The sequence below is a fragment of the Canis aureus genome, chromosome 37, assembly GCF_053574225.1.
Source record: "Canis aureus isolate CA01 chromosome 37, VMU_Caureus_v.1.0, whole genome shotgun sequence".
Lineage (NCBI taxonomy): Eukaryota > Metazoa > Chordata > Mammalia > Carnivora > Canidae > Canis > Canis aureus.
Window position 1 is genome coordinate 9,594,599 of NC_135647.1, and position 11,940 is coordinate 9,606,538.

Below are 11,940 nucleotides of genomic sequence, written 5' to 3' on the forward strand. Positions count from 1 at the left end.
CACCGAAAAAGAAAAAAAAAAAAAAACTTTAAGAAGGTAACAACCATTTTTGTAAGACTAAATGTCAATCCAGTAGAATAAATAACAAAAGGCAAAAGAATCCAATTAAAATATGTAGATTCATGAAACTAAAGGTAAAACTTTTACTGTTAAACAGCTGTATTTGTGTCAGATTCAGTAAGAAATATTCTTTGTAGGGCAATGATTCTCAATCCTATCAGACTAATGCTCATTTTTACACTATTTTGTAAGTTTCCCTTTACTAGCCTGGTCTGAAAGTCACAGAAATGAGCCTAATGACATACACGCTTTCACAGTCCAACAAATATACTGCCCTGACAATAATATTAAAAAAAGAAAATATATGTAATAAAGGAATACATATTTAATATATAAATGCTCTGGTACGCTGACACAAAAAAGACAAAATATTTAAGAAGCCTTGAAGGAAGGGGTACCTGGGTGGCTCAATGGTTGAGCATCTGCATTCCGCTCAGGTCATGATCCTAGGGTCCAGGGATCAAGTCCTGCATCAGGCTCTCCCCCAGGAAGCCTGCTTCTCCTTCTGCCTATGTCTCTGCCTCTCTAATGAATAAATAAATAAAATCTTTAATTTAAAAAAAAAAAGGAAGCCTTGAAGGAAACGGTGCCATGCAACAAAGACATCAAAGAGTTACTTACAGAGAGCAATGGAGATGTGGCACACCGGTCACATTACAGATGTCTTGTAAATCACCAAAATTTCATGAAATTATAAAGAAAAAATATATATGTTTTTAAAGATTGAGACAGAGATTGAGATGAGACATACCACTGACAAGAATACTTCCATAGATTCTATATGGTTTCTGAAGATTGGTGCCTACATTTCAAGACAAATTTTTTTTAAGATTTATTTATTTATTTATTTATTTATTTATTTATTTATTTATTCATGATAAACAGATAGAGAGAGAAAGGCAGAGACACAGGCAGAGGGAGAAGCAGGCTCCATGCCGGGAGCCCGACGCAGGACTCGATCCTGGGACTCCAGGATTACGCCCTGGGCCAAAGGCAGGTGCTAAACCGCTGAGCCACCCAGGGATCCCAAGACAAATTCTTTTATAAGTGACAAAAGAAGAATGTCTCGGTGCTAGGATGTTGGGCAGATCTTTAGGACAGAAGATCTTGAAAGGCAGACATCAAGAAGCAGGATTTTTTAAAATGAAGCCTTAATTAAGTAGGGTTTTGAAGCCTAAAAAGTCCAATGACTGCTTCCATTATTTCAGATTGCAATTCCTAGGAGGGGTTCTGAAGGCTAACCATTCCTGAATGATATACTGATTTAGTTAAGTCCCCACTACATGCCCTAGCACCCTACTCTTCTTAGGGCATGCCTTTTCTTCATCGGTCAGCTGAAGCAATCCCCAGGCAATGTAGCAAAAAACACAGGATGCTAGTGTAAAGTACCTCACCACCTTTGTAAACGACCTACCTGCGTTGCCTTTAAGGTCACACTTTGAGATTCATTGTAAATCTAGCTGAGATTTGCAAGTTACTTTGCTGCCATTGCTCCATTACTGAACTCATGTATAAATTCATTTCGAATGAGCAAATTCCTCATGACTACACAAACTGGAAAGAATATAAAACTTAATGTCTACTTTCGAAGTTTGGATTACAGCTATGAGTGCTTCAATATTCATCTGTAGAAAGAAATTATTAGAATCTAGATGACTTCTAAAGTGCCTTCCAATTTTAATACTCCACGACACTATTATTTCTACATAGTTGAATCAAGGGAAATTAATATAACTTGGTTAAATACGGCAATTTGTGATCTAGGCTACACTGAAGCTACTCTTCTTTGTGGCTAAAGGTATTTCTTTGAATACTGTGCTAAAAATGTAACTGCATTCTGCAACCAATGCAAACATGTTCTATTTGATGGGAGGGAAAAAAATGCAATGCAGAGTGCCAGCAATTCCTCTGCGAGCTAGCTAGCGTGGCAGGGAGAGTGTGGGGTCAGTGAAGCATCAAGTTACAGACCAAATTAAAGGTCTGAAAAAGAGTGGCAGGGTCTAATCATCCGCTGTCTGAGGCTGCCAGAATTGGATCTGCCACCCTTACTCACTCACAAAAGACTGTTCCATGTATGCTAAGCACACAGCTAAGGGCTCTTTGCATCTTTTATTAACAAGGCCTTCAGTTCCAAATAGATCTTTATGGAATTATTTCCTTGAAGTTTTTAGTTCTGTCATATTAAAATTTCCATGAAAAAGTAATCAAAACCTAATGCTTACATACAGTATTCTGCCGCAGAGAAAAATATTGTGGGTTTTTGTTCCTATTAAAAACATGTGTTACATATACATCCATAATTATGTAAGCTCCAGACCCAGGGTACACACATCTATACCAAATCTTTAGGAAAATAATAACAGTTTTGCTTAAGCCAACAAAATTCATAACATAATATTGTACTCTGTCCATAACAACCCTCATTAAGCCAGTGCTTTGAAAAGGTCAGCAAGCAATGAATATTTCTGCATATTTTGTGGTACAGACTGCAAATTCTAGATCTATAGGGATGAATTAAGGTCAGTTTTAAAATTCAAACACAGTATTTTCTTGACTTGGTTGGCTGAATCGTGTGCATCTGCACTATTTTTCCTAGGGGAAAGTTAATTTTAGAAAGGAGAAAAAGTTTGCCAGGAAAACAATCATACTGGCTCAATACCTAGACAGTGACTCTTTTCTTAAAAGTTCAAAATGCTTTACAGTCTCCTACTTGTCCTTAATATCCTTGAAAGCAGTTACCAAATACCATCCCTATTTCATAATGAGCATCTCATTTCATAAAAAGTGGTATGATTTAATATGATACCTACTGAACAGTATTTTTTTTTTAAAGATTTAGTTCTTCACCTTAATTTTCCAAATACAAAATAAAAACATTTATTTTCCCTGGTCTTTACTCTGAGATTTTGGTAGGTACTTAGCATGGTTCAGATAGAGGTCCGTATGAATAGCAGCAGATGCACATCTATGACAAAGTGGAGAATGGAGAAGCATTTAGTATTTGCATAAATTTAAATACCATATAATTTACAGACACCCTTCACCAATTCAGGGTAGAAATAATTAGGAATGTGAACAGAACCTAAATTAATTTCTATGATAATCCTTCCTTCTGGTTCCTAGAGATGTACTGCATTTGGATCTTCAGCTGTGAAGCAACCAACATGTAATGATGCCAGCGGCCATTGACAGAAAGTCAATTCAAGCACAGCCAGGGAAGGTTTTCTGGTTTTCATAGGAATAGGCCTCATTCCCTTCTAATCGCCAGAGTCCTTTTGGAATTCCTTTAAGGAATTCTTACATTAAAAAACAAAAATGATGTTTAAAAGCTAACTCTTAAACTGGGGCTCTTAGAAGTATGGCATTTCTCTCCACCCTAAATGTGAGTTTCAAACGCACGTTAACCCTCCCTTCCCCCAAATTGCCAACTCAGAACCAACCACCCCAGCAAATTCATCAACTTGGAGGAAACCAGCCTTGGCTCTGTTTTTATTCTGCAGGTGATGCTCACCAACAGTTGGGAGCCTCTTCTCCCCGCTCTGCGGACCTTCAAGATACTTAGAGGAGATTTTGCGATGAAGAGCACAGCGCGATCCCCCGGAGCGCTTCACACAGAAGCTGCGGCTGCACCCACCACCCACCCTTACTTTTCTGAATCGGGCATCTCAGCGCTTGAACAGGACCTATGCTCTAGGCTGTGATAAAGTTCCACGAGCACCGCAGTCACCCAGAAAACCTTGTAAACTCCTCACGGTATTTAATTTTCAGGAAGAGTGCCCCCCAAAGAGCCTCACCCCGTTGCTGGGTGCACATAGGAAAGAGAAGCCGCTACACCTGCCTTGACCAAGGGTTATCACCAAAGCCCTCAAAGTTAGGCTAGACACCGAGGCTGGGAGGGGTGGGGGTGCGTGTTCTGGAAGGAGAGGGATCGTGATGTTCCAACCTGGGGAGGACTGCAGGGTCTAGGGGAGAAAGGGGCGTGGGTGCTTGCGCCACGCACCTGGAGAGGGTGCAGGACCTCCTGCCTGCCCTCCCACCCCGGGCCGGGGCGCGGGGTTTGGGGGGCTGCCCGCGGGCTGGGGGACGGGGTGGGGGGAGCCGGGGGTCCCGCAGGCCGCGGGGTAGCAGCGCGGCTGGCGGAGGCTCGGAGTCCCCGCAGCCCGTCCCCGCGCCCGGGGCTGGCCCGGCGCGCAGGAGCCCCCGGGGGAGGTCGACCCCGCACCCGGTGCCGCCGCCGCGCAGCGCTGGGCGAGGGCTCCCCCCGCACCCCTGCTTACCTTGCGTGCGAGGTCCGCGTGCGGAGCGGGGACCCGGGGAGCGGCCGCTGTCAGCACCACCCTCCCCGCCCCGGGCTGCGCTGCGCGTAGCAGAGGCGCGCGGGTCTCCGGGCTCCAGCCGCCCCGCGCCCCGGCCCCCGCCCCCCGCGCCGGCCCCCTGCGGCCGCCCTCCGCCCTCCGCCCTCCGCCGCGCTCCCCTTCTCCCCCTGCTGTTTATGCCGGAGAGCCGTGGCCCCTCTCCCGAGCCCTCCCCGCCCCCCCCCCCCCCCCAGCGCGTGCACGCACACACCTCCCCCAGAAATGCGCTCTCCTTCCGCAGGGGCAGCCACTGTGGTCCCTGACATTCTGGGGCTGGGCGATTTCAGAAAAAAAACAAAACACACACACACACACACACACACACACCTTTTAAAATCTTTGATCTACCCTTCAAGGAAGGCACCGCTTACATTCGTCCCCTGCCTCCATCTCCACCGGCCTTACCCACAGTATCATTTAACGCTTGATATTCTCGGAGATTGTGCTCGCTCTCCGGCCAGTCATTTTCAGTTTTCCAAAATAACTCCTTCCATTTTTACGGTTTCAAAAATGTCGACGTTCCCAATAATTAAACGTGGTTGCCAGGACTTGAGATTGGTCTCCAGAAGGATGTGTTCAGCTGTACAAGACAGGGCAGGTCTCTTTTGCCGGCACCGGTGATACCTGCCACCTGTTAGGGCCCCGAGTCTAGGCGAGAGCGGTTCATTACACCTGGCTTTGGTTACTGAGCATGTCTGGAGCCTCCGTTTCTCAGGAGAGGGACCCTTCTGAAAGCCAAAGTTCTGGGAAGGAGCAGGTGGATGTGTTCAAAGAGAGTTCTACGGCCAACGAACTAGCAATAGGCAGAGCATATTGAAGAACATAAAAAGGTAACCACAGGAAGGCATCTGCGAAAACATCACTGTATCATCACTAACATGCAGGAGCTGGGAGGCAGTGACATCATCATCCCTCCTGGGAATGTGGAAGGTGACTTGTTAAATGGCACTCCGTGTGTTCATTTATTCATACACATGATGTGTATTTATGGAGCAGGTTAGAGGTGGTGTAGGAGTATTCATAGTCAGTCATGTCAATCACACCTTAAGTGATGCTAGGAATTACCTTAAGAAACAACTAGTTTATAACACAGCTCTGGAAAATGCAAATAGCTATTAAAGAGACTCTGGCCCTTTTTTATTATTCTGCCAAAATTTATTGAAAGCTTGCTAGTTTGAGGTGCTGCTGGCTGGTAGGGGTAGAAGAGTTAACATGAAAGGCAACATCCCTAACCTCACGGAAATGAATAGAGGGGCACACAAGTGATCAGGCTGTTAAAGGTAGATGCTCTGATGGAGGGAGGGGCTAAAGGAAGGCATTATAGGTGGAGCCCAGGGGAAGTGGCTTTTTTGGGGGGGGGGGGGGAGTGGCTTTTAAGCTGAGACCTGAAGAGTGAATATAACTTGGTAAGGGTTGGGAAAGTAGGAACAGAGTGTTCCAGTAGGGGGATAGCGTAGAAAGAAAGCCAAAGAAAGCTAGAAAGAAAGCCAAGAAGCTCGCTATGATTGTGGGATTCTTTTTTGGAGGAGGGAGTACCAGTGGTTGGGAGGAAGAATGGAGAGACCTGCTAGAGAGGGAAGCAGAGAGCAGATCAGATAGAGTCGCTAGGCCATGTGTTGTTTTGGTTTTTGTTTTTAAATTTTTATTTATTTATTCATAAGAGACACAGAGAGGCTGAGACATAGGCAGAGGGAGAAGCAGGCTCTCTATGGGGAGCCCAAAGCAGGACTCAATCCCAGGACCCCAGGATCACATCCTCAGCCAAAGGCAGAACTCAACCACTAAGCCACTCAGCTGCCCTGAGGCCATGTTCTAAAGTTGCTTTTGATTCCACAGACAACAGGAAGGCACTGAAATGTTACAAGCAAGGTAACCATGAGATGAGATTTTTGCTTGGGAAAGACTATGGGCTACAGAGAACAAATGAGGGTGGGAGGTAGGGATGGGAAGGACTCAGAGATCTCTGGCAGAGCCACAGGTTCAGTGAGTATCAGCACACAGATCCTCATGCCTTTGAGGCATCTGAGCTCAGTCAGCCCTAAGACAAGTCCCTAGAGAGACAAACTTTTCCTGAATTGATGGGTGGAGGAAGAGCAGAATCAGTGGTGGTAAACAATGAGAAACAAGAGGTAAACGGAAATTAGAGGAGAGAAAATGTTGTTTATGAAACATTTTATTATATAGTTACTCCTACAGTAGAGGATAGAAAACATGTTGATTTGTAACTGACTAGTAGAATAAAGGAGAATTTGACAAACAGGAATCACTTTGATATATATTCCAAATGTTCTACTATATGACAGCAGACAAGCATGCTCCCACCCCAGCTCGCTTCTCCTTTTCAGAGTTATTTGATTCCTATTATCTTTCAGTCTTACCAACTGATCATTTTGTGACCTTCCTCAGTTTCAACTCATCTGTCTGAAACCAAAGTTCATGCTACTCTTACTAGGCCACACTCTCTGGGTTTGTGAAGGTCTAGACATCTAATGACTGGGACCTGAGTTACCTCACTGCAACCATGGTGGGCTGTAATCAGATGGAAAGGAAAGTGGAAGTGCCAGGACTCCGGCTGGGTCCCCCCACCAGACTCTGAGAGCCAATGGCGGCAGGTGAAAGCAGGAGGGGAAAATAGGCTGACCTAGGACAGCAAAGCCAGAGCAAGACAGACAAACATTTTGTCCTTAATTTTATTTTTTAAAGATTTTATTTATTTGACAGAGAGAGAGAGCGCACACACAAGTGGAGGGGGGGCAGAGGGAGAGGAAGAAGCAGACCCCCCACTGAGCAGGGAGCCCAACAAATGGGGGCTCGATCCCAGGACCCTGGGATCATGACCTGAGCCAAAGGCAGATGCTTAACTAACTGAGCCATCCAGGTGCCCCTTAATTTTATTTTTTTAATCTCTCCCTCCCACGTTGGGCCCAAACTCCAACTCCGAGATCAAGAGCAAAAAGCTCTTCCCACTGAGCCACAGGTGCCCCAGGACAGCCAAACATTTTACCCCTAGATCACTCTCTTCATTATTCTTTTTTTTTCATTAATCTTTATTGTCATTTTAAGAGGATTTACTGCCTTCTCCCTCTTCAGTTCTATTCTCTTGAATTTTCTTTCAATTTTTTTCATTTGTTTCTCCTCTTTCCTCTTTCCTTCCTTCCTTTCAATTCCACAAATATATTTGTATCTAGAATATGTCTTATATCTCAATAGTAAGTGCTGGATCTACAAAGATGACCAAGGGAGGTCCTTACCCTTGAATTTGTAGTCAGAGCTTTTTTGGGAATATAATCATGAGGCTTTGTTCCTCCCTTATCCTAATTCACGTTCACCTTTAATCTCTCAATTTCAAATTGATATTGAGAGGATTCACCAGCCTTCCCTGGGTCAGATATCCAGACAGATGGAACAAGGTGTCAGGATCATGATGTAAACACATGCCTGCAAGAGTTCTTCATGTAACCATATAGATGGTGGCCAATACAGAATTGGGGACGAAAAGGACAGGGCGTTTCAATAGTCAGGAGTAAGGCGGCTTTTCAGAAAGAGCTCTTGCCAGATGACTTAATGAATGTTTACTATAAGGGTAGACACATAAATAATTACAGTATGATTTTGTAAGTGCTGTAAAAAAGATATGAACAAAGTGCTAAAAGAACATGGTGCAGGGGGAAGGGGAGTTTCAATTTCAGAGACAGGAGGAATGTTTCACAGAGAAGTCAATATTTTGAGTCTTGAAAGCTCAATTTAGGGCAGCCCGGGTGGCTCAGTGGTTTAGCGCCGCCTTCAGCCCAGGGCCTGATCCTGGAGACCCGGGATTGAGTCCCAAGTCAGGCTCCCTGCATGGAGCCTGCTTCTCCCTCTGCCTGTGTCTCTGCCTCTCTCTCTCTCTCTCTCTCTCATGAATAAATAATAAAATCTTTTAAAAAAAAATTTAAAAAAAATGAAAGCTCAATTTATGTTTGCCAGACAAACACACTAGCAAGTCTATAGAATTTGCAAGATTATTCCTTTTTGGTGACTAGTTTTTCAAAAGATGAAGTCTTCAGGCAGAGACCAGGAGTTTATTACAGCAGTTAGAGAGAAAGCTACCATGGCCTGAAAGATAAGGAGAGGTATATAAGACATCCAGGGATTTAGAATCCAGAAGATTGGGCAGCCCCGGTTGCTCAGCAGTTTAGCGCCACCTTAGGCCCAGGGCGGGATCCTGGAGACCCAGAATCAAGTCCCACATTGAGCTCTATGCATGGGGCCTGTTTCTCCCTCTGCCTGTGTCTCTGCCTCTCTCTCTCTCTATGTCTCTCATGAATAAATAAATAAAATCTTAAAAAAAAAAAAAAAAAAAAAAAAGAATCCAGAAGACTTGATGTAGGGAGTTGGGAAAAGGGAGAAGCTAAAGATGATTTCAAATATTCAAGTCGGAGCCACAAGGTAGAAAATAAGGCGATGAAATGAATCATTAGAAAGGGGAGAGATTTGCTAAAGAGAAGGGCTTCATTGTTGATGTTGATTTCAGATATTGACAGGATATTGAATGAAGAAGTCCAATAGTTAATGAGTAAGATACTCAAAGTAAGTTGCTAAATACATTGGTTTGAACTTTACCCAGCTAGAGGTGATTAGATGGATGAGAGTACCCAGAGAAATCATGTGTAAGCAAAGAACCAAGAGCCTATGGGGATCCCTGAAGAACATTAACATTTCAGATGCAAGATAGTCAACAGAGGAAAAGAACCAAGAGAAAGCCATGTCATGTGAGGACAGTATCATACAAGAGAAAGGGTTATTGAAAGCTGGGGATGATGGGGCCTCTGGCTGGTTCAGTTGGTAGAGCATGTGACTCTTGATCTTGGGGTCATGAGTTTGAGCCCTACATTGGGTGTAGAGATTACTTAAAAATAAACAAAATAGACTTTTTATTTTATTTTTAAAGATTTTTATTTATTCATGAGAGACACAGAGAGAGAGAGAGAGAGAGAGGCAGAGACACAGTCAGAGGGAGAAGCAGACTCCATGCAGGGAGCCCGACATGGGACTCGATCCTCGGTCTCCAGGATCAGGCCGTGGGACTCAATCCTGGGTCTCCAGGATTAGGCCCTGGGCTGAAGGCGGCGCCAAACCGCTGAGCCACCGGCACTGCCCAGACTTTTTATTTTAAAAGATTTTTATTTATTCATGAAAGACACAGAGAGAGAGAGAGGCAGAAACATAGGCAGAGAAGCAGGCTCCATGCAGGGAACCTGACGTGGGACCCAATCCCAGGACTTCAGGATCATGCCCTGTGCTGAAGGCTGGCGCTCAACCGCTGAGCCACCCAGGCATCCCAAAATAAACCTTTTTTTTTAAAAAAAAGAAGGGGGATGGTAAATAGTGTCATGCTGAAGAGAAACAAAACAATTTTATAGGACTATTCAAAAGAAGTCTTTCAATTGCCTATTTGGGGATGATTGTTGGTCTTTATGAGACTAGGAAAAGAAAATACATTGCATTTGATCAGGGCTTCTTAATCTCAGCAATACTGAGGTTTTGAACCAGATAATTCTTCCTTGAGAGGGCTGTTTTGTGTATTATAGGATATTTAGCAGCATCCTGGCCTATACCCACTAGATGCCAGTAGCACTTCCCCAAGTTGTGACAACTGGAAATGTCTCCAGACAATGTTAAATCCCCTGGGGATTTAATTTTGTCCCCTGGGGGAAAAATTCTCACCCCCATCCCACTTTAGAACTACTGCATTAAATTGAGACGTGGATGGGACAATTTTCTTTTCCTAACTTGCACGTGTTTATTTGAAATTTAATTTTATAAACCCAAATACCAATGGGATGAATACTTACCTAAGTCCTCTCTAATTCATTTAGAGAATAAGTTGTAAAAAACAAAGCTTTTACTATAAAAGTCTAGATTCAAAACATAATTTATAGGGCGATTTTAGAGTTAGATATATTTTTTTCTACACTGGCAGAAAGGGTATCAGTCATTGTCCAGGGGTAGGGATTGGAGAGATGACAGGGTAGGAAAACAAAGGGGCACCAAAAACCCTTGGAGGTGGTAGGTATGGTCTCAATCTTGATTGTGGTCATGGTTCCATGCTGTCAAACTCATCAAATAGGATACTTTCTTTTTTTAATCATTATTTTTTTTAAGTAAACTCTACCCCCAACATGGGGCTTCAATTCACAACCTAGAAATCAAGAGTTACATGCTCTACCAACTGAGCCAGCAAGGTGTCCCTAGGATACTCTCATTATGTACACTTTACTTCATGCCAATTATACCCCAATACACTTTAAGGAGAGTGAGAAAGAAGAAAGGAAAGGAAAGGAAAGGAAAGGAAAGGAAAGGAAAGGAAAGGAAAGGAAAGGAAAGGAAAGGAAAGGAAAGGAAAGGAAAGGAAAGGAAAGGAAAGGAAAGGAAAGGAAAGGAAAGGAAAGGAAAGGAAAGGAAAGGAAAGGAAAGGAAAGGAAAGGAAAGGAAAGGAAAGGAAAGGAAAGGAAAGGAAAGGAAAGGAAAGGAAAGGAAAGGAAAGGAAAGGAAAGGAAAGGAAAGGAAAGGAAAGGAAAGGAAAGGAAAGGAAAGGAAAGGAAAGGAAAGGGGAAAGGAAAGGAAAGGAAAGGGGAAAAGAAAAGAAAAGAAAAGAAAAGAAAAGAAAAGAAAAGAGGAAGGAGGGAAGGGAGAAAGATAAGTTGCCTGTATGAACAGCAAGGAGGAATAGATGATGAAGAGCTGGCCAAGTGAACTAAGGCTCAGACTGTCATGCAATTTGTTACAGGTTTGAATTCTGTCCTGTGCATAATGAGAGCCAATTGAGAATGATAAACATGGGTGTGATCTACTAATATTACCTAAGATAACACTTCATTTTGATAATCTCATGACAATGTTGATTTCTAGCCAACATGTAGTAGAAAACACTTTACTGCCTCTGATGTTATGATCTGGCCAACAGAGATGGTGCTAAATATAATCTAAGCACTGAATTTTACTCCATAAGCACAAGAGCCCCCTTCACCAGAGATGATCTCCTTATCTTACCGTGGAACAAGGTAAATTAATACCAAAATTCCATGCTTCTCTTTCTTTGGTCTCATTCACTGGAACAGCTGATAAGGATATATTCAAGAACTGTGTTACAAAGAATACTTGCTAAATATAGAGCAAAATTAGGTACCAGAGCCAAAATCTGGTAACCACGTACCCTTTGTTCTCCAACTTTTGTAATCTCACCACCATTTCCCTCAACTTCTCCTACTGTTTACTTTGAATAGTCTTCCCTGGCCATTGTCAGAGCTGGAATATCCAGTTTATCAATCAACTGGATATTGTTACAGTCACATATTTTCAAACCTAATCTCAGATTACTAAACTGTGTACTTTGGCTAACTCTTTCTACCAAAATAGAGTATGATATCTTGTTTTTAGAACGACCAAATGTGTCACTATATTTATATTTATGACCAGGTTTAAATAAGAATCTGGTCATCAGTTTACTCAAGCCATGTTAATTTACTGAGTTGATATTGCTGGA

General features: G+C 43.2%; 1 protein-coding gene across 1 annotated transcript in view; it reads right to left on the reverse strand.

Moving 5' to 3' along the window:
- RNF144B (ring finger protein 144B) overlaps window positions 1–4,453 on the reverse strand; it is a 169,347-nt gene extending 164,894 nt beyond the window's left edge. The window contains exon 1 of the mRNA XM_077886226.1: window positions 4,338–4,453. The gene's annotated coding sequence lies outside the window, so the exon portion shown is untranslated. The remainder of the gene's footprint in view (window positions 1–4,337) is intronic.
- Between the last annotated feature and the right edge of the window lie 7,487 nt (window positions 4,454–11,940).